Genomic DNA, 23042 nt, shown 5'->3' with positions numbered 1-23042 from the left:
AGTCCTTGAGGGGATGAGATGTAAACGTGCACTTTTTTTTTCAAGCGAGGAATTTAAAGCTACCTTTGTAATTGCCTAAAACTCTCCATTTTAAAAGTTCTTATCACATTGGCGCACATTTTCAATCTCTTCTTATCGCACAGCACTTAGAGTTATTGACTGTAAAAGATGTTTTTTTCTTATTTGATTTTAGTGTGCAGGTTTTAAGTGACATGGCACGTATGTTGGCCGCTCTTTCATTAAAAAATTTGGCGTCGTAGTCCGTTCTATGATGTCCACTTTATGTCACATTATATTGGCTGTTTTTGGCTCATAATATTTGTTTGCTCCTGGCACACTGGCTCTCAATCACTTTCACTCGCTTATACATTTCATCTTTGACACTTGTCCTCTGGGTACTCTTAGAAGCCACAGCTGACCTTTTTGGCCTAGTTGTAGGCTTAATATTCACAGAGGCAGCCATTTTGTCTTCTGCTCTGTTAATAGGTGGAGATAGACCTCACGGGCAGACGTTAGAAAACCGTTCGGCCTCTTTGTGCCCAATCACATTCACAAAGCACAGCGGGCATTTATCATTCACAGCTCGAACTCAATGTGAATCATAACACGAGATATGTATCGATAAAAGCCTCACCGACAACCTGGAGAAAACCCAAAATGCATATGGAGTGGGAGAAACTCAGCAATGCCATCTCCTGGCCACATCTCACAGCCTTGCTTCTGTAACAGCTGGCAAGCCCCAGTGGTGGTGATCCTTCCAAGTACTAACCAGGCTCCAGACTGCTTAGCTTCCGAGACCCTTGCGAGATAGGGTACACGGACGGTGATTCGGCCAGAGGCATGTGTGCGAGGGTTTGCAAACGTTTCTCAATTGTCTGTTTGGTGAAAGCTGTGAGCAATTGCTCGGTGTAACCAGCTCCCAGAGTGCATCATTAGTTGGTGGGAGCTGCTCATGCCCACACCGCCGTGTAATACTTCATGGTGCGAGCGCTTATGTTGGTTTTTATGCTTTTTAGTGTTTGTCAAATTTCACCGCGTTATGGTCCCTTTTATCTCTTGTTTTAAATGGACACCACTGCATTGCCATTATTTTAAGCAAGAGCCGACACTGAGGGTAAACAAAATCCATAAAAACGGAATAATGTTAGTGGTCTCTGTTGCACTTGGACTTGTTTTCTATTTAATGTGGTTGTTTTTGTTGTTGTACGTTTGTTTGCACTGCTGGTTCTCGCCTAGACGTTCGATATAAACGAGACCGTTGGTGCTTTGACGGGAGTTATCAGGCTTATCAAGATGGCTGCCTTTGTAGAGCACAGCTGGGGTTGGAGAAGGGTCAGGGGTTACTCTTAAGTTAGATCCCGTGCTGTGGTTTCCCACACCCTCGGAGAACATTTAACGTTCGCCTTGTGTATTTGCAACAAGGTACAACACCTTGTTGGTTTTGTTTTCCACTATATTCAAAACAATGACTTCAAAAATAAGGATCGCATATGTAAGGGACAAGCTTGGGTGTCGCATGTTCAATGTGCAGCAGCTGCAGGATCTACCGGAGGGAACAAATTGCTGGCGCGGTGCGGTAACATCTCAACGGCTTGGGCCACGGTGACATCATGGTCTTAATCGTCCATATTTAGTGCCGGCAGGGCATCCGTAGAGCTGGCAACCTCTCGCATTCGTTTGCCAAGAGCGAATGCTTTCATGGTACTAACTGAACGAACATTTGCATGTGAATTCATAATGCGCACGGAGCACCACATTGCATTGAACGAGGGTCCTCTGAAGTTGTGCGAGTGGTCAAGTCACAGGTCGAATTGACAGATGGATGACGCAAGTTAATACTGTAAACTATATATTTTTTCGATTGAAAGCTTTCGTGACTGCAGGGATTCATCTTCTTGGTTATTTCGGTAAAGTCACGTAGAAGGGAAATAATAAAATAATGAAAATAAAACATAATAAAATACAATTCTCACGACGTTTCGGCCACAACGCAAGCAGCCGTCCTCAGGTGAAGAACAGGTCTGTTGGAAACTTCAGACGCTGTTTTTCCGACAGACCTGTTCTTCACCTGAGGACGGCTGCTTGTGTTGTGGCCGAAACGTCGTGAGAATTGTATTGTATTATGTTTTATTTTTATTATTTTATTATTTCTCTTCTACGTGACTTTACCGAAAGAACCAAGAAGATATATATTTTTTATTGTACCAGGTAAGGCCCACTGAGCTCAACGAAAGTGGCTTATCATGTGGACATTTATAGCAGCCAAATACGCTAAATGCACGTTGATTTTAAATGTGGAGGGAAAAACTGGAGGACCCGGAGAAAAATCCACGTGACCTCGGGAAGAACATACAAACGCCAAACATACAGCTGTCAGGATTTGGATCGAACCCACAACCTCCTGGAGACCAGGCGGGGTAGTTAACATCTCCTAGCCACCGTGGCACCTCTAGTTGCCAGCCACCAGCTGCCGATCGCACAATGGTTGCTCGTTTTCCGACACTGGATTTTGGCGAGCGCTTTTGGCATCGTCCAGTTTTTTTTATGTGTTTTCCGAACGTCGGCCTATCACATTCCCAGAAAGCCACGTCATCTCCGCCGCCATGTGGCGTTTGAAGAATTGCCATTAATGTCGGCCCCAGCGTGGATTACAAAGGCGAGCGGAAACCCACTGATGTGTCCGACGACTGAGATCTGGAAGGGGTTGTTTGCGATGAAGAGGTGGGATTGATGAAGGGGGTTTGCATAACGTTACTGGAAAGCCTCCGACAGATACACAGCCTTTGATAGCAACGGGTAAAAAGGAGATGCTTAATAAAGCGCTCTTACATAATAGACCGTAAAAAAAAATTGGCGCGACTTGGATTTGTGTGCCTGGGACGACGAGCGGCGCAGAATTATGTGTGTGCACACACTCTTGTCGAGCGGGAGGCCACTCATTCTCCTGTCCTGCCCCCATCGTCTCCATCTACCTTCTCCCATCTTCTGGAGCTCTCTCCCCCCCCCCCCCCCAAGTCATCCGTGCTGTCGACTCCCTGCCCCTTGTCAAGGCCAGGCTCAAGACCATTCTTTTAACCTGTGCCTATGACCGACTGCCTCTTTCTGTCACGTGTCTATAGATGCATTCGCATTTAAATCCAAATGATGTTTGATCCTAAATGCATAAACGCTTTAGGGGCCCATGAATGCGGCGTCCGCGTTGCCATCGTTCGTGGTCTCTGCGGACGCAGCAACGCTCAACGGGCGGTCTCAAAGCGCCTTTGATCGCGGCCGTGCCCTCCCGACGGCCGTGCTGCAGGAGCGATGGCTTGCGGTGAGACGGCAATCGGCGTCTGCGCCGCCAGTTGATCAGTCGATACTTCGTCTGGCTGCGGAGACGCGGCCCTGCCAGGGGGTCTCGGGGGAGGCCCTTCCAGTCACGAGGTAATTATCAGCAGATTTCCTCACAAAAGTGCCAGTCCTCCTCGCGGCAGGGACAAGAGAACGACAGAGCCGGTCGACACGTTGACCTCACTCGCTAATGTAATATTCCGCGTGCAATATTGGACTTTTATCTCCTCCCTTTACCTTATTTTATGGCCATAGTTTACGGCAATAGTTTACTGCACTCGTCCCAAGGATGATCGGGTTCCCCTTGTCGCTCGATGCCTTTGCTCAGGGTCAGTCTTCGTGCTCGTTGGCGGGTTGGACGAGGTTGCCAAACAGATCTGGGAAATAGATTTAACGGCGTGCAACGATGTGCCGCTCACAAGCGGCAGGCAGGCACGACTCCCGTCACGTCGTTCTGCAGGCGTTGTCACGTGATCACCGCCGAGACGGTACAAAATCGTCGCGTCGATTTCTGTCGGATAGATGGAGGTGACTTTGGGGCAAATGGTGCGGCTCCCTGTGGCATGCGGGGAAACGGGGGCTCTGGGATGCAGAGAGAAAGAAAGACAGGGGCAGCCTCAGAGAGCAAGACGGACAGACAGGCGGATAAAATGGGCAACGCTTTAATACATATTCCAGCTGGTTCTGTAAAGCGTTTTGAGATAATATCGCATTTAGGCACCGCATTAATCCAAATTGCGTCTTGTAATAAATAATATCAATATCGCACATCCTTATGAAACACTCGGCGTGGCCAATCAGTGTGGCCTCCTAGGACGCAAAGCTGTGAAGAGAGAAGAGCACAAAGAGATGAATAAATCACAGAACGAGGGACATGCCCCCCCCCCCTCCTGCCCAAGATGGAGGCGCCCTGCGCGCACACACACACACGCACGTGTGTTCTACGCGCGGTACAGCGAGCAGGTCACGGGGCGGGGAGCAGCGGGGGGGCGTTGGTGTCAGTGGCACCGCTGTCTCGCGAGCCGCAGGCGCGGTGCCCCCACGTGACGATGGCGAGTGGTCGCGGTGCCACCTGGCCCGGGCGGTGGCTGGCACCGCCATCAATCCTGCCGAGGTTCACGGATGGCTTCTCCTTCTCGGCACGCGGCGCTGGCGTGGCAAGCAGTGGACGTCAATTGCTGGAAGTTTTATCTCCGCCTCCTCCGGTTTGTTGAGTCGCGTTTCGTCCCCAACAAGGTCGGGCGGACGGTGTAAAAACTGCCACACGATGAGTCTTGAGCCGCGTGTCGGGAAGAAAGAGTCCGGGATTTATGGCTCTTGTGTGCCCGATGTTGTTGCCCGCATCCAGGAGTTGTGTCCTCCGACTTGTGCTGAATGTTACAAAAGTGTTGAGCAACGGACTGCCTCTCCCCGGCTCTAAGTCATAAGTTATTTTGTGTTGGTGCGTTCTAACCAGGCTGCACACAAAACCCACTGGTTTAATTGTTTGGACGCCTTGCCCGAGCTGCCCACGATGTGCTGTCGCATAAATACGCACTGCAGGCACGCTCGGCAAATTGTCTCTTGCGCCGTGTGCACAACCGCACTTGACCTACTCGTCTGTGTGTATGTGCGTGTGCGCGCTTGGCGGTCGCTCCTTCTCTTCTGCTGCCCCTATTGCCTGGAACTCCATTCCCCCAGCCACCTGTGCTGTTGACTTCCTGCCCTCGTTCAAGTCGTGGCTCAAGACCTTTCCCTATTCTCCCTGCCCATGGCTGGTCGCCTTTTTGGCTATGTAAAAAACAAATATATTCATAAATATTGGTACTTTCTTTCCTTGGGATGCCCGCGTCCCATTGTTTCGTGCAGCTTCGCGAGATGCGGTTGCATCGAGACGTACTGTAAATCCGTATTTTGTTGTATTAATTGTGCACCTACAGAACGTGTACATCACACTGCATCAGTAATTATTATTATTGTTGTACTAATCTCGACGAATTGACGGCATTGTCGCCGCAGTTTCCAGCGCAGCTCGTGCCTCCCCTCGGCGCGGCTCACAATCAACACCTCGCGATGAAACTCACGCGGGCTGGCTGGGAACGTTCTCGTGATGGCGCAGTGTCAGGACCCAGGGTGGCGTGAACGGTCCCGCGGCCGTCTCGCTTGGTGGGCCGAGTGGTAACGAGGTCCCTGCAGAGCCCTCGCCTCCTTGGAAACAGAGAGAAAGGAATAGCTTTTAAACAACGCGTTGTCTCAGTCACCCACCTTCTTGCGGTTGTGCACGTAACGGCAACCTATGGATAGACTCGCCCCTGTCATAGGAATGTTGAATTTCCACCACTGGTTCCGTGCCGTGAACAGGATTTGAACACCGTCTCAATGTTCTTTTAAGGGACAATTCACTTTCACCTTTTGGACAGAGCAGAAGAATTAATGTCTGTGAGAGTAAATGTGAGTTACGTACAGCCCTTTGGTCACCCACTGCCGCATGAAGGCCTCCTCATGCTGCGCGTCGCCCTCGGGGGTTGTTTGCCCGTACTTCGCCACGACGCCCAGTTCACACAACTCTCGCCACGGGCGTTAGACGTGAGCCACGGCCGGGTATCGAACTCGTTAAAGCGTGCTATCGGACAATTCTTTCTAACTCGGTTGCCTTGTGCGGCCGTGCGTTGAGGGTGTTCACGATCGCGGCTGACTTCAATAACCACGGCCCCCCCCCCCCACGCCCGGCGTGTCCGCCACGGCGCGTTCCGTACCGCGCCTGGGGACGCGGTTGACCCTTAGGCCGCTGTGTGAACCAACATGGCAACGTTTAGAATCCCGCTTTGTAGAACCGTGTTTTGTTTTGTTTACGCTCGTTAGTATTTTCGTTTTTAAATTTGCGCGGTGTAAGAATACCACCAAGCCTGAAGGGCTGAGCCTTTTTTTCTAATTAATGAGCCTTCATAATTAGCAATAGTGTCACGTGCGATTCCCATCAGGTAAATTTGATTAGAAGTGACAAGAGTAGAGTGTGCCGAAGCGGCGTGCGGTAAAGGTGAAATTACAGTGGAAAGTAAAGACGCAGATTTAATCACGGCCTATCTGCCGATCGGATTTCACGAATTTCATAACGACACTCGCAGCCACCTTCAACAGATGTAATTTTCAACTGCAAGGGTAAGAGAGGAGCTCCTTGGAGGTCGTGCGACGCCGTAGCTGCGTTTTTGTCTGGCCCAACGTGAAGTCAGAGGCGCTGCCCTGCAATTGCTCTTTCACGTGACTGCTGGCGGAAGGTCCTCTGCTCGAGGGAGCACTTGAGAACCGCCTCGTAAAGTGACATTTTGGCCTACTCTTCCACGCTGGCCAGACGTCATGGAACAGGTGGGAGTTACCCACATTTTACCCCGTCGCACGCGACCTTCCGACCGACCTAACCTGTGGTGGCGCAAACCCATTTATGCCGAATGGGTACGCAGAGGCTCTGGGAAGGAATTGGAGAAAATGGCCCACTTGTTCCAACCGGCACACGGCGAAGAGCGGGCCGCACCGGCGAACTCTGCGTCGCAAGTCCAGTGCGCCGCTCGTGGTGACGCCGCTGCCGCCGTCGCCACCGCCGCGGCGGTGGTGGTGCTGCTGTGACTCGCCCGCAATTTCACAGCTGCTGCTTGAGAAGGGACACCGCATGCGTGTGCCGCTTTGTGCGCGCCGTTGTGGGCGCCCGGCGCCGTGCGTAGCCGAACGCTCTCGCCCGTGTCGCGATAATGCGTGTTGTGAATTGTGCAAGTGCGGCATTGTCGCTAGGGTCTTTGCTCCAGCTGGAGATGATGCGCAGCCCCCTGAATGATTTTTATTGCTTGACGTCCTCCTGAACTCGTCATCTTCGCGTTCACCTGTTCATTGTGCTGCAGCCGGTTCCCAGGTTGAGACGTCGCGGCTCGAACCGACGAGCGCGCACCTCCCTCGGTCGTCTCGCGGTGGCCGTTATCGGCCTCGACTACCGGGGTCGCTAGGGGTCATCCAAGGCTACGGTGTTTAGTGCGCTGTGTTATGAACCCTGACGAGCCTGAGTTCCGTTCCCGGCCACGGCTCACATCGGTGGCGAGTGATTTCTGAGCCAGTCATGGGCTTGCCCCGCTTTCACAAGCCCACACTGGCCAGCCTGGTGAAGTATGGTCGAACAACCGCGGTCAACGACGACAGCGTGGGAAGGCCTTCACCCAGCAGCGGACTCGCAAAAAAGTGTTACGTCATAAATCTTGGGTAATGTGGGGTTGTCACAGAAGGGGCACAGACGAATTTGATTCAGAATTCTGCTCCTTGCCACCGTTGACGTATTCTTTGTTGTCATGATTAGCCATTGACTATCCATGGGTGGCTGAACACCATGGGGGCCTGTCTTGGGGTGAAGCAGAGAAAGCTGCTAAAGAGCGTCCGGCATGGCGTGGACTTGCTGCGGCCTTGTGCTCCACATGGAGTGAAGAGGAGTAGGATGAGATAAGATCCACGGGTGGATGAAGGCCTCTCTAAGTTCTTTCCTGGGCAGTGATTGAAGGCATTCCGGGATCAAGATGATGAAATAAATAGTGTGGACAAGAGTGGTGTAGAGTGCTTTTGGAAAACTAGGCAGATTTGTGTTTGCGCCTGGATGTTTATAAAAAAATGAGTTAATTTTCAAACGAGAAAGCGACGAGCGTGGATTCGCAGAACGTTGCGGCAGGCTTCTCTAACCAAGACGTTTGCGTGCGCTCGGTAAAATGTGCTCGGAGGCACGGGGAATTCTTTTGAGAAGAAAAATCCACAAAATCATCATTTGGGCTCCAAAGGGAATTTTAAATTGACAGAACGCCGCCCGTGCCGCGCCGTTCTTCCGAAAGGCACGACAGCGCCACCCGTGGCTCAAAGTTTCAAACCCGTCGCTGCGAGACACGGAGAGAGAGAGAGACTTCCTAGGAAGCATGTGTGTGTATGTGTGCGCGTGGGGAGCGGTGGTGTAGCGGTTAGCGTGCTGCGCTATGAACCCGGTGACACGGGTTCGATTCCCTCTCACGGTCAACACCAGTGACGATTATCAGAACCGGTCCCGGGCCTCCCCCCTAGGTCGACTCAGCCTTAAATAAGTACCTGGTTCGGTGTGTAAACATCGCCACTGGGGAGACAAAGGCGGTCGGGCCTGGTGCTGGCCACCCACCCCCTCGTGTACCGTTCGGGCCTTCATAGGTGCTCGCTAACAGCACTTGCCCCTACAGTCTGTTAAGGCTATACGGGGGCCCATGTTCACCTTCAAAGGGCAAGTCTGGCAGCTTGACGTCATGGGCACGGGTGGGCACGGACGGGTAGCCTCGAGGAGATAGCAAAGCTCCCTCCACCACCTTCCAGAGTGTAGCTCTGTCTGCTTTGGGAAGCAATGCGGATATTGGCTTCTCCTGCGTGGCAGACGAGATGGCAACAGAGAGAATTCGCTTCAAAGCGCAGCAGAGCGTTTTACGTCTCGGCTGCGCGAGTGTGTGCGCTCTGTCACTCGGGGTGTGTGTGAGTGTGTATGTCTTAGTTTTATGGGGGTGTGTGTGAGTGTGTCTGTCTTAGTTTTATTGGGGTGTGTGAGTGTGTCTGTCTTAGTTTTTTCGGGTGTGTGTGAGTGTGTATATCTTAGTATTTTTGGGGTGTGTGTGTGTCTGTCTTAGTTTTTTAGGGTGTGTGTGAGTGTGTATGTCTTAGTTTTTTTGGGGTGTGTGTGAGTGTGTGTATGTCTTAGTTTTTTTGGGGTGTGTGTGTGTCTGTCTTAGTTTTTTAGGGTGTGTGTGAGTGTGTGTATGTCTTAGTTTTGTAGGGTGTGTGTGAGTGTGTGTATGTCTTAGTTTTTTTTGGGTGTGTGTGAGTGTGTGTATGTCTTTGTTTTGTAGGGTGTGTGTGAGTGTGTGTATGTCTTAGTTTTTTTTGGGGTGTGTGTGAGTGTGTATGTCTTAGTTTTTTTGGGGGTTGGTAGCACAGCAGTTAGCGCGCTGCGCTATGAACCCGGCCACCCGAGTTCGATTCCCACTCACGATCAATACTTTTTTTAACTGGTCCTGGGCCTCCCCTAGGTCGACTCGGAGGATAGCTCGGAGGGCATGGCATGGCATGGAGGGCATGGATCAAAGGGGATGGCTTGGCAGGTTCATGAAGGCCGTCGGCGCTGTATGCTACAGGGAATGGCCCCATTCTGTCACGGGCGCCGTTCCCTGCTGGTGTGCGTTGTGTGTGCAGCATGTGCGCGGCGTGTCTGTGGCGTGTGCGTGAGCGGGCAGCAAACAGCGGAGGCTGATTGCGCCCCGCGCCACGCGGCTGATGATGTCTCCCACGGAGGCGCAGAACCTGCGAGCATGCAGCTGAAGTCGACAGCCATTCCGTTTACAAAGGAAACGCTTATTGAGCGTGGCATTGCGCTGCGCGATTGGTCCGGAATATGAGCGCGACGTGCTTGACACGAATGTGGAGTACAAGAAAGAAAATTCTGCTTCCCACGCTACTAAAGTTTAGGAGTGAAAATGATAAATCTGTCGCTCTAACAAGGAACATCGCTCGAACATTTACCAGCACGGAGATGAATGATGCCATTTTAAAAGGTTGCGCCACTGTGTTTCCGAGTCCTTGTCGCCCGCTTCGCCCTGGCAGTGCCCACCGCAAACGGGACTGTACCAACCGTCCTGCGGCCATGGGGATTTGGCCTGGCTGCGAGATTACATTTTCCAAACTCCTTTCTGTTTAATTAGTGCAGCTCGCAACGTTTGTTCGAATGAGAGAGAAAGTTGTTTGCACTTTTTCATTTGTTCGGTGTCTGCTAACGGCATCTACTGCAGCTCATTATTTGAGTGTTTTCGTGGAAAGTTTTGCAATATTTTCAGTTTCGAATTGTAATTTGTGTCGTGCGATGCCAGAGCCAAGTCAGTGTTGTTGGATGGCGACGGCCTAATTAAGATGCATATAATCCTTGGCCACAATTACAGCTTTAGCTGTCTCAAGCTAATTGGCAGCAAGAAATAAAGAGTCGGGCAGAAACATCGCTAAAATTGCACAAATTTGGGCAACTTTGTCATCTTGCCGAAGCGTTCGCTAAGCTCTTCTTTGCCCAAGCCAGCTTAAAAACAGAAATCGAGCATTCGCACGAATCCCCTTTTCAGCTTCACGGCGACAGTGCCAGCACCGGTGCACGTTGCCCGTCGCCAAATTACAAACGCACATGGGCACTCAGGAGGGGGTGATGGCGCTGTGAATGTGGGAGACACGAGTGATTACCGCCATCATAGACACTTTAATTCATGCGTTCGGCTGAGCTTTCTCCGAAAATGCCACATTTTTAAAGTGAGATTAGTTTCCTTTGTGCGCATTTATTTTTTTCAATCATCTTTCTCCCCCCCCCCCCCCCCCCATTTCGTGATGACAGCATTAGCGTGGCTGATCGGATTGCCAGCTAAATGTGATATTTTAGGTGAACTTTCCGCGCGGTGATTGCTTTTGAAATTGGCCGTCTATCGCTCTTCGCCAATGCTGCCCGGTGCCTGGGAAGCCAATTAGCGCGGCGGCTTTTGTACCGACAAACCAAATAAATAATCTCGCATCCTGTACAAGAGAAGGCTTCAAATATGGCTCGCTGTTGGCCGCAATTGAGGTTTAATTTACGCCACTCGTCAATGCTGTTTTGTTTTTGGTGAATTACGGTGGACGAATTGTACGGACGGCACTTTGGACTGAAAGGAACGCGGCGCCAGATCGGCACGCGGAGGGTTTTATCGCCGGCGAGTAATGACGTTGAGTGTGCTGATGCTGGGGCTTTCGCGAGTTTCATATTGTGTTGCAAATGGCACAAAAGGGAGAGCTTATCGCCTGACAGCTGGCGCGAGCACTAGCACCCTGGTTGGGGAACCGCAGTTAATTTCACCAATTTGATGTATAAATCTTGTAAATCCCATTAGCCTTTAAATATATTAGCGTGCTTGAGTTACGATAATTAAAATCGGATGTTTGGGATGGAGAGGCTGGCGCAGTGCAACGTGTGCCGTGTCGAATATGTCGGACTATTTTCAGGACAGGCGGCCACCCATTACCCCCCCCCCCCACCACACGATTGAAGAAATGGCCTTCATGATCCAGCGTAATCGTTTACATCCCTTTCAAGCTAATTTACGGCTTCCCCACGATCTTAGGTCAAATGGGCCATCCCACAGGGCCTCTCTCGTAAAACGAACTTATTGAGGCTGGCCCGACGAGGCTGGCCGCAGCCGACGCGTATTTGTGATGGCTTCGTTTTGACGGACAGATCTGCAGTTTATGAAACTTTAATGCCGCGCGTTGCCGTGCGACATCCTGGCCAGAAATACACGGGGTGTGTGTACGAGTGGGCGGACTGGCTGGCACGTTGCAGATGATGCATCCCGCCGGCTACTGTGAGACGGGAACGGATGATGGTCTCGCGGTACCGAGCCGCCCCCATGGGGCGCGCAGAGAGACGCCGCTGGATTTGCGAGACGTGCCCGCGACACCGGTGGTAGAGGGAGTTTATTTTTGGAATTATTTTCCGGGAAACAAAATATGAAAGCGTACGGCATCACCGCACGCCCTAATCCCTTTCCGCCCGTTACGTGCGGCCGCCAAGGTAATTTGTTCATTTAATTGTTTTGAGATATTCAGATAGATTGGGGAATGGGTTTTCCCTCTGGTTTGTTAGTGATAACAATGCGATGAAATGTGTTTTGTTACCACGCGGGCGCTTGTAATTTTTATGCATTGTATTGAACATATTTCATGAAATAGAACGTAAAAAGAACCCGACGTTGCTTGGAAATTGCTTGCAAAGAGGGGCGGTGATGACCAGGCCACCTCCTCCTGTGAGCATGCGTCGCTGGCTTTATTTCCAGTAAAATCATTAATAGAGTGATTTCAACTTTTGAACGTGCTTTTGAAGGCATTTTTTTGTTCGTAAAATTCTACACAGCGTACGTGGTCGTGAAAAAAGCTGAACGAAGAGGTTTATTTGCACATGTTCGTGACGTTTCCCCAAAATTACCCCCCCCCCCGACCTCCCCCCGCTTGTGTTTCGCGGCATTGTCATCCCACGGGAGACGAAAACTCCACTTGGAAATCTGGCAGCGCGTTGCGATCACACGTGTCCGAGCGCGACTACACCATGCATCGTTGCATAGCTTCTTACAACCCTTACCTTTGTCTCTGCACAACACTTTAGCACGCACTCTCCTGTAAGGGCGGATATATTTCTCATTGCAGGCAAACCGATGTTTTCATTGTCAGAGCAAAGTGAAAAACCGACATTTAATAAAAAAAAATTCAGACATTTTTGACAGGACTGAGACCATCACTTGAGCACCCGGTGTAATAATGGCAAGGGCCTCAGACGCTTGAGCGCGTGGGCGAGGCACGAATCCCGGGTAGCCGAGTGACACACGCCACACAGCGAGGCAGGCACAAAGCGTCTTAGCGCTCCGACATCCCTGTGGCTCCCGCCTGCTCTCCACATTTCCCCACAAGTGTCAGATTTAATGAAGTTTGTTATGGAAGTCTGACCCCAGCGGGACGCTCGGCTTTTCGCAGTGCGGTTGTCGGACGGCTGCCGGTATTGGTCGCCGCTAAGTTTCGCCGAAAAGTTCACAGGAGCTCCACGGTCTGCGCGGCGTGCCCAGGCCTTCATCCGTACAGGATTAGTTTAAAGGTAACCACTCTGGAGAGAATAGCTTTGTGGGAAGCCAGCAGTTGTTTCGTCGAGAGACAGAGCTCTGCCATAGGAATGCAAGATTTTCATCACTGCCCCCAATGCACATTGAACGATTGTTGAAATAGAAATAATAATCTGTATTCATTATGTTTATGTCATAAAACACTTTTATTGACATGTTAACTCAAAGCGCTGTACATAAAACACAAAAGTAAACAATTAAATTACATATTAAAAATAACATACGTAACCTCTATAAAAAGGCAGTTTTGAACAAATGAATACTAATGTATTCTTGGTTCTTTTGGTAAAGTCAAGTCGAAGGGAAATAAGAAATTATATGTTTATTATTTTATTATTTACCTCTACATGACTTTACCGAAATAACCAAGAATATGAATCCCTGCAGTCACGAAAGCTTTAAATCAAAATGTAATACTAATGTAGTGACGTAATTGGAGTCACGATGGCATTTAGCACCAGCTTCTGTCACAAGAGTGGAACTGTGGGTCTTGGGCCTCTCTCTGGCACCAGAGTAGCTATGGCACGGAAGCGGGCCCTCGGGGGCATCGTTCTGGTGACGGTCAGAGGGAGGCAGAGGTCGCAATCGGGTACCCGATACCCGTACCCTACCCGATACCCGGCTACCCGTACCCAGCCGGGTACGGGTACGGGTAACCGTTTGCGACCCTGGTGCGGCCGGGTACGGGTACGGGTAGGCCGTGAGTCACTGGTGAGTAACCGTTTGTCACTCATTTCCCAACGTCTTGTCTCTTCTCGCAATTAAAGTTCCTAGAATCAACCCACCCGTGCCTGCAACATGGCTTCATCCCAGAGGTTGCAATCGGGTACCCGTACCCTACCCGATACCCAGCCGGGTACGGGTAGCTTGGGTATCGGGTAGGGTACGGGTACCCGTTTGCGACCCTGGTGCGGCCGGGTACGGGTAAGGAATCAAAACCCGTTTGCGACCTCTGGAGGTAGGGCAAGTGAGGACGTGACAGTCTGGGTGAACCCGAGAGGGCACGTGACCGGGACAGGGTAGCGAGGGGGCCCAAAGGGGGCTTGAGGGACACGTGATGAGGGGCCGAGAACCTTCTGGTGAGATCCAGAAGGGGGCGTGTCCGAGGGCGGAGCGAGGCCGCGCTCCGGAGCATAAAGCAGAGGTCCCGAGAGCAATCTGGGCTGTCTGTTAGAATGGAACGCGTCGGTGCTACGTCTCTACGGTCCTCGGTCCTCGGTTTTCGGTCTTTCTGCTCGGCTTCGTGGGTCAGGCAGTGTTACTGACTGAACCGGTTATGTAGTTACCCCGTTGTGGTTTAGTTACCCGTTGTGGTCTAGTTAACCAAGTGTACGTGTATGCAGTTGCCCTGTTGGGGTGTTATAATAAACATGTTGCCTCCAAGTTATAGTGTGTCCTCGTGGAACCCACTACACTAAGTAGAGATTTACAAACACCCACAGAAGGTTTTGTGTCCACAGTGATGTGGAATCAAGCCCACACCTGGAAGCCAGTACATTGCTGTGTGTGATTGCTCTGAATACAGTGGTGGCTCAGCCTGCGAGGGTGGCTCTGTGGTGGCTCAGTGGTGGCTCGGTGTGGACGGGCTTGCGAGCTTGGCTCAAGCTGAGCCGTCCCTCCTCACCTCAGGGAGGCTGCGTGCGTGCTTACGAGCCGGCTGAAGTGTAACAACAACAACAAAAAAGATGAGTTTAGAATTTGAAAACTACTGAAAAGAGCAGTGGAATAATGCCCCATCAGGGAATGGCCCTGAGTTGGGAGAAGCCTAAACGCGCTGTGAAATTGTCTGTGTCACAATTCGGCGTTTTGTAGTCGTTTGTCAAATGTGCCTCGAATTTAATTTGTAAAATGAATGTTTTGGAAAAACCTCTCATAGAGGTGCACTCCACAAAAAAACCCAAAGCGCATGCACCGAGCGCGAACAACACCGCTAATTTGTTTTAAATTATAAAAATGCATCAAAAGGTTCCGTGAAAATGCACGCGCGTGGCAACAATCTGTCGAATTCCATTTGTTGCCAAGGCTTTGCCGTTCCCTCGCGCGGCGTCTGCAAAGCTCGCCGTGTCGATGGCGTGCCGAAGGGATTTCGTTAAAAAAAGGTTAAGATGTTCTTTTCAACTGCATGGGGTGGGGAGCGGGGGGGGGGGGTAGAATTACACGACGCTGGCCAACGGATAACGAATGGCAACGCGGCAGACACGGCGCTTGTGTGTGAGGCCGCGCGTCCGTCTCGTCCGTTTAAACAAGATCGCTGGAAGTGCATCTAAAGCAAGATCCCATTCCTCGTCACCTTTGTGCCTCACCGAAGCGCAGAGGCCTCGGGCTGCTGCTTCGACACTTCACTCTTCTGGCAATGGGAGCCATTCGTTGCGCTTTTCAGATCGAAGTCACGTCGCACGAGGTTTTTTTTTTTTAGATGTATGATTCGTCGGCATGGAGCATTTCAAGAGCTGACGCTTGTAATGTCATCGATTTGGGTTCTTGTATATATCGCAGGTGAATGCTTAGAATGACGCCATGAGACAGAAAGGAAAGAGGAGCCACATGGATTTGAGAACGTAAGAAATTTTGAGACATCATCGACCGTTTGGAAAAGTAAGCGGGATTTGATCGGGCCTGGCCCTTCAAGGGTTGGTGGGCCAATGGTTGAGGCTAACGACGGAGTGGCAGCTAAAGAAGAGAACGTGCCCAAGAGGAGGACATCCACCGTAGAAATGAAACCCTGAGGGCAGCTCGTATGTACAGGATTGTGTGCGCACATGCGTGTGCGTCTACAGCGCATTGCACATTTGCGATGTATTTATTTCTGGATGCGTTCCTGTTGCGGGAGCCTGTGCACGCGTGCGCGCGTGTGCTTCTGCAAGCGTGCGTGTGCACGCGTGCGCTCCTGTGAGCGTGTGCGCCCGTGTGTGCTTCTCTGAGCGTGTGCTTCTGTTAGCGTGTGTGCTCCTGTGAGCGTGCGCGTGTGTGCTCCTGTGAGCGTGTGCTTCTGTGAGCGTGCGCGCGTGTGCTCCTGTGAGCGTGTGCTTCTGTGAGCGTGTGTGTGCGCTTCTGCGAGCGTGCGCGTGTGCGTGCTCCTGCGAGCGCGTGTGTGTGCGCTTCTGCGAGCGTGTGCGCTTCTGCGAGCGTGTGCGTGCTCCTGCGAGCGCGTGTGTGTGCACGCGCAGCTCGTCTTGCATGGCTGGAGTGGGGGAGCGCAAGTGGGTGTCTGCACGCGGCGTTGGCAGCCTGCTCGGCTGCGCGATATTAAACGAGCCGAAACGTGTTGACACTTCTGCTCACTGGCTCAGACTCCTTTTTCCAACGCAGACCTGAAAATACACTTACCACACTTTGTAGGTAGTTTAAATATATAAACACACGAGTGCCCAGAGAATTGCATTAGCAGTCCAGGCACGGTATTAGGAAGCGACAGCTTTTCCCTCGCGCGTCATGCATTCATCAGCTGCGATCTATGTATCCACTGCTGGATGACGGCCTCCGCCATCTCCCGTGGTCCTGCAGATCCAACGCTTTCATCTAACTCTTTGCTCCGTCTCTGTTCAGCGCGCGTTCTCTTCCTCGACTGCGACGAACAAAAAATTATTTAGCAGGAAAACTAAGAGCCTCACAGATGAAACCACCAGTGCTGGCAACATCAAGGGATTAGACTTTTTTTTCCAGTCGAGGAATCTGCCCTCTCCTTCCCACCCGTCTGCACACGCACATTGATTGTGTGAGTGTACATCCAGATATCTCAGCACTGTTAGCAGGCATCTGGTTCGCTGCAAGGGGGCTCTCCCTGCAGCGAAGGCGCTGCTGCTGCCGCCGCTGTGTCAACCGCATCCTAATCCGTTCTCAGCCCTCATCACGGCGGGAATTCGTATCAGACGCTCGTCAAAATGTATACAATTCCCTGTAGCAATATCAGTGTTTGTTTATGAAAATATATTTCTGTATGCGGCCAATAAAAGCTGTTTTATGCATGGCGGTCACCCATCCAAATGTCATCCAGGCTCAAACCTGCTTGGTTTCTGAGGTCTAACGAGATTGTGAGCATTTCAGATTATTTGGTCACGGGCTGTCACAGATATGCCTTGCGAGGGGGAAAACGTGCAGCCTTGCAAATCACGGGTCGCCTTTCTGACAAGACGATCGCGATTGTGACCTAGAGACATGAAAAGTCTAACCATGGCTTCGGAAGATATGGGTGATGTGGCGCTGGCAGAGAATATCACACATTTACATGCGTGCTTGCCGTACAATCTGATGAGTCACCTTCTGGAATTATATTATTGGGGGAAAAAGCGAGGTTACTTGCATAAGAGGTAAAGTGACGAATTGGATTTGCATAGAAATAAATAAATAAGTGTGGGGCGGTTATTTATAAGGGCTGCTCTTCATCAAGCAGTGTAGCCATTCGAGGTTTGCTTCCCATTGGAGTACTTATTAAAGTTACATTGAAGTGTACGGGTGGCAGATAATGCCAAAACGGATTCCGTAAAATACGCGTTGTTTGAATCAGTTTTGCACTTGGTTGTTGAGAGGAAGTCACACTTCACCAGGCCTCGGCTTATGCCCTGAGTCAGGACACACGTGGCCTACACCGCCAGTGATGTCCCCTCTCAGAATACCTTTGCGGTCATAATTTTAACGGACCAGCGATGTGATCCGGTTTATGTGCCAATGCATAAAAGCTTCCTTGGAATGTAGTAAGCACCGATGCTTCAAGTAATTCTTAAATGGTGTCAATCGGTTGGCTGGGTGGCTCGGAGGGTGGTTCGCTGAGGTGGGACTGCTGAGATTGTGGGTTTCGAATCCAGGTTTCAGCTGCCCGTGCTTAAGCAAAGTTCTCAAGTGGTAGTGAGTTGATGGTCCCAGCCCGGTCACCAATGATAGTATTTTAGAAAAAACAAACGCTGCCTGGCTGGATGGACGTCATGTCTGGAGGATCCAATCCAAAGGGTTTGTGTGGGCTGCTAGTGTCTGTAAATAAGAAAACCATTCTTACCCAAAATTGATGATAGCAACCGCACGGGTTTTTTGAAACTCTGATAACTGAAGCGTTGTGTTGATCTGAGCATTCATGACAACGAGACTCAGAGGTGGGCTTTGTTTTTACCACTGGCCTGCATAATTCCGACCTAAGTGGTAGACGATCACTATGGTTTGCCTTGATAATTTACAAGAAAGCGGCTGCACTGATGCTGCTGGGAAATCAATCGGATCCAGGTCAGCAGAATTCAAATCAAGTGCAAATGCGTTTCGTTACGTGTTGAAGGTACTCCCCCCCCCCCCCCCGCTTCACCGCCGTATAAATTTTAGGCTTTTGTTTTCGCTCTTTTCATCTTTCGTGACAATTTTCAGTCTCTTTCTGATCAAAACATCATTCATTGTTAATGCGAGTACCTGCTAGATCTTCAGAATATGAACTCGATTGATAATTGACAATGACATTTAAATAATGCATCAAGTTTGCGGTGGCTCCGCGTTGCTTGTTCGGGGAGAACGCCATTATCGTATTTTCTCCAGAAGGGAATTTGGGTACCGAAGGCAGCTTTCACGGCAGATTTGCCGACGACATCGGCACGTGAAGGCCCGCTCCCTCGGTGGGGATTGTTTGCTGGATGGTTTATGTGTCGCAGGGAGCTGCCGTAGTGCGAACAAGAGGATTAATGTTCCCTGCAAGGTTGCTTCGCTTGTCAATAATGCACCGGCAATCGGGGAGCCAGTGCTGGGGTCCTGAACTGGCGAGGGTGGCCGTTGGTGGGCGAAGGTCAGACCCCATCGCGTCACGGCTAGGCCACGTGGGGGGGGGGGGGGGCACCTCCGCACACTGCCGCCCCCATCACTCAACCACCCCACAGCATTTCCCACCCCCCCCCCCCTCGCTGTATACTGAGCCACTTTTAACAAAGCAGAAAATTACGCCGAGCTTATAAATACTGCAAGAGTGCACCGGTGCCTGGAGTTAGGTTAGTGTAAACAAACGCATAGATACATTTGAAAACAAACAAACGAGCATTTGGAAAATTTCCCGCTGCCTTTTGATGTTCGCGTTCCTCTCGGCCAAGGCGCGACGCGGCTCTCGCATGGGCGTGGGGGTCCCGCGGGGAGCGGTGGGGCACGCGTTCGTCACCCGGTGGCTCTGAGCATCCAGGCAGCCCGTGTGGGGCCTTTCTTGATGCCTTGGGATGAAATACAGCTTCTCCTTTCATCGGCGTGCCAGCGTGATATTGATCAGCGGATTCGCCTTCAAATGCCTGCCGAGACCGCTTTTGGCAGGCGCGCGGAGTAAATCCACGCGCCGTCTCGGATGCTCCAAATTAATTTCGCAGTAAACGCTGGTGATGGGCCCCCTCTGTAATGGTTCCTAAACGGCCTTGACCGCGGCTCCCGGTTGGTCCCCCGCCCCTGCGTCTGCAGCTGCCTCGACGCCGCGCGTCGGGCGGCTTTCCCTCGACAGGGATTTGCAAGGCAACGGGACGATCCAACGAACGCCGCCGCGAGCGCGAGGGTAACTCCACGGCGGCGCGATTAGAACGCGCGCCGATGGCGAAAGTCGGCGGCCGGTGGAGTCGGTTTTGGCCTCTTTGACTTTGGTTGATCGTAATGATGACGAGTCGCTAAATGTATTCGATAAGCCCGTCCGCGCAACACTTGGACGCGAATAGTGTGGAGATGAGTGTGGCACAGGGTGACCCTGCCTGTACACAAGCGCAGGCTCGCTTGGGCCTGAGTTGTCTCGTTAATTAGCTTGCTGCATTTTAACTCTCCGAGCGCGCCCGCGCCTCTGTTGTCGAGATTGGAGGCGGTACATTAACTGTGTGGCAGCACTTCATCGTGAGTTCTACCGCAGAGGCTCGTTGCCACCCTGAAATGGGAGACTTTCATCTTGAGGCTGCGGTGTTTCTCTCCCCTGCCAAACAAAGTGAAGCACTTTAAACAAACATTCAAGCCTGGATAACAAAAAAAATCGTTAAGTGACAAAATGACCTTTCGGTGAAAATTATGATGCGAAAATTTTGTTTTACTTTTTGTTGTAGAATTGCTTATAAATATATATGACAGCAACATTGAGTGAAAATAGCCAGGCTATTAAACCCCCCACAGATGTCCTCTCAGCAGACGCTCTCAATCCATGTGCATGGCTCCACGCAATGCCCTCACCACCCACACCCCCCTACGTAGCTCACTACTCACCTCACCACTCACACCCCCTCAGTACCTCACCAACTCAGCTACTCACCCCTCGACTCCCCCGGGAGTAGCTCACCACTAATCCCCTTTTAGGCCCGAAGCTTAAACAACTCAACCATGTGACGTCACCCGGCCCTGCGGGGCCCAATTAATGATCGCGGTGACTTCTCCGCCACCTCCCGGGACACCCAGGCTGCTACTGCTGCTGCCGATTCTTCTTCGTGTCACTCCGAGCTCTCGCGTCCCACACTCATCAGCCACTCCGAGTCCACGAATGTTGTCATAAACCCACATCGTCGCTTACTCTATTCATACATGCCGCTAATTGTTGCCGCTTACAAGCTTTATAAATACGTAGCATTCAAAAAAGTTTATTTCCACCACCCCCCCCTCCTTTTGTTATCTTTCAACATTTTCCAGCAGTATTTAGTGTGATAGTTTTACAATTTAATTAAAAATGTTTTCATAATCTTTGTTTTAGTGCACTGTGCTTTATGATGTATTTTGTATTCACACCCGTGGCGCAGTGGTGAATGTTGTAATTCGTACCTAAGTATGTATGTTGAACTTCTTTTGCACCGTACGTAGCCAACGATGCTAATCGGAGGTACGAATACTTGCTACGTCCCTGCTTTCGAGCACAACCAAATGCAGGTATTCTACAGTATGCCTGTTGTAATATGCCTGTTTGTTTGTTTTGTTTTTGTTGATAATGTTAATTCTTCTTCTTTAGCACTGTGTTTGTGCCTGCACCTCTGACAAGTTCTGGTGCGCCATTGCCTGTTCCTCTCTACGGATCACTTTGATGTCGTCGTTATTATTCTGTGCTAGCTGGGTAACTGGCTACAGGGACCTCTTCCGTGTAACAAATTAACAAGGGTAGATCAATTGACGTGTTCAAACCCCGCTTGGAGTCCACCAGCGTATCATCCCTCCCGAGTCAATAAACTAAGTACTACTCTGGAGAAGCCAACGGCAGTAGTTGCAAACAGACTCTTCCCCCACCACGGGATTAGGAAATGCCACCACCGCGATCCGGGCTGACCACTGCCGTCCGCTCAGTTGAGTGGAACTCCAGGTCTGGGCTCGTCGATTGTCTCGACGCACCGGCACGCTGGCCCTGAGCACGATGGCTTCCAACTCCACGTCAGCCTTCACCACTGCGGGTTGTTGTGCCGGACGGCTGGTGCCATTTTTTTGAATGATCTCTCCCAGTCGGTTGATAAGCGTTGCACAAAAACGCCGGCAGCCGCCGTTGCTTGCTGTGAAATCCCGTGTCTGGAAATTGTGCTCCGTGCTCCGCAATGTTTATCTTCCCGGTTCCTCGGGGGTGACCCCCGTGACCCTCGTGCGCCTCGCGTAGCCTCGCGCAGTCCCCCTTTCATTCCCAGCCACTCGTGCGCGACGGAGCCTCCGTGGCGAAGCCGTGCTCCGAGCGCCGTTTGCTGGCTCCATAAATATTGAGGCGGCTCTCTCCCTGTTTTCTGCCTAATTACGAGTGCCCCCTTTTTTTCGGCAGGGTTTGAACTCCCTGGCGTCATCCGTGCAGAACCAGCATATGGCGCAGACAATGTCGTAAACAAAAGCGAGCGTTTAAATCAGCCTTGTGCGTTTAATATTTCACCGGAAAGCACTAGCTCGGGGTGATGCGCGCGAGGCGTTAATGGGTAATTAGTCGGCTGTTTGACCTCCCCTTACTGCCCCCGTGTTGTCAAGCCTTCAACCCTGCCTGCGAGCTCGCTGCTGGCAGCAATGTTTCTCTTTTCATTAATTCCCCCCGCCTGCCTGCCTGCCTGCCCCCCCTTAACACATTAGTTATGCCTCTGCGGCACAAAGGGGAAAAATCAATACGACATGCGTTGCTGCCATTTAAAGGTAAGGAAAAATAAAAACTGTCACGGTGGGTGGGGCGGGCGGGGGGGAAGGGGGGGGGGCACGGCAGGAGAGAGAAACCCGTGGCTCGACTTGCCAAGTGAAAGCTCAAGCGATGGGCAGCCACGCTCGACCGTTGGCATGGGGATGCCCACTGAGGTGTGACCTGGTTTTTTTCCCCGTATCCTTACCCAGAAGCGCTGATTTCGTCATCGTCTTTATCAGCGGCGGTGGCGGCTGCCACGACCGACCCCCCACTCCTGGATGAAGGTCTCCCGAAACCGTCACCATCTCTCGTGGTCATGCCATGTGATGTTCCGTTTAGCCGACTGCACGTGAGTTGATTTCATCGCTCCCTCTCGGACACGAGATTTGATCATAATAATAATGTAATTTATTTATCCAGAAAATAATCTCTTTGACGTTTTAGGAGGGTGCAGCATTTGACCCTAATTTTTTTGATAATTACTTAATTATTTTAGCTTTTGTGTGTGTAGGACACAACTGAATCACCTAAAAAGAAGCCCAGGTGATAACACTTCAATGACATTACAGAATGGTCCATGAACATACTCGCTGTACGACCATCTCCTGGCTACTTCGCAGCTCAATTAAACTACGAGTCTCACAAACACCTACACGATCCACCAACACTGACCTCCCTCCAGCTGCAGCATGAGCCGTCCATCACCACTCCCGGCCCATTCCGACTGATGAACAGGATTCCAGAGATTCGTAAAAAAGAGACATTTTTTTAGACATTTAAAATGAATTAACAATTACATGTTTCCCTACACATGTTAGAACATTCATTAACGGCGCATTAATGGCACCCTTTCAGAGACGCTGCCATTATTATTATTATCCTTGTCCAAATGCCGTCCAGCACACGTGGACCCATTCGCCGCGTCTGGCGCTTCTGGTGCGGCAATGCTAATTTACTGCGATTGACATTTTCATAATTAATCCGATGAC

The 23042-nt window shown here is 51.0% G+C and overlaps 1 pseudogene; it reads left to right on the top strand.

Moving 5' to 3' along the window:
* The first annotated feature begins 19045 nt into the window (after positions 1-19045).
* The window catches only part of LOC133342170 (pyruvate carboxylase, mitochondrial-like), a 48346-nt pseudogene continuing 44349 nt past the window's right edge, over positions 19046-23042 (top strand).

The sequence above is a fragment of the Lethenteron reissneri genome, chromosome 14 (assembly GCF_015708825.2).
Source record: "Lethenteron reissneri isolate LAM-NWPU_2019-01 chromosome 14, ASM1570882v1, whole genome shotgun sequence".
Taxonomy (NCBI): Eukaryota; Metazoa; Chordata; class Hyperoartia; order Petromyzontiformes; family Petromyzontidae; genus Lethenteron; species Lethenteron reissneri.
This window is presented reverse-complemented; position numbering and strand designations above follow the sequence as displayed.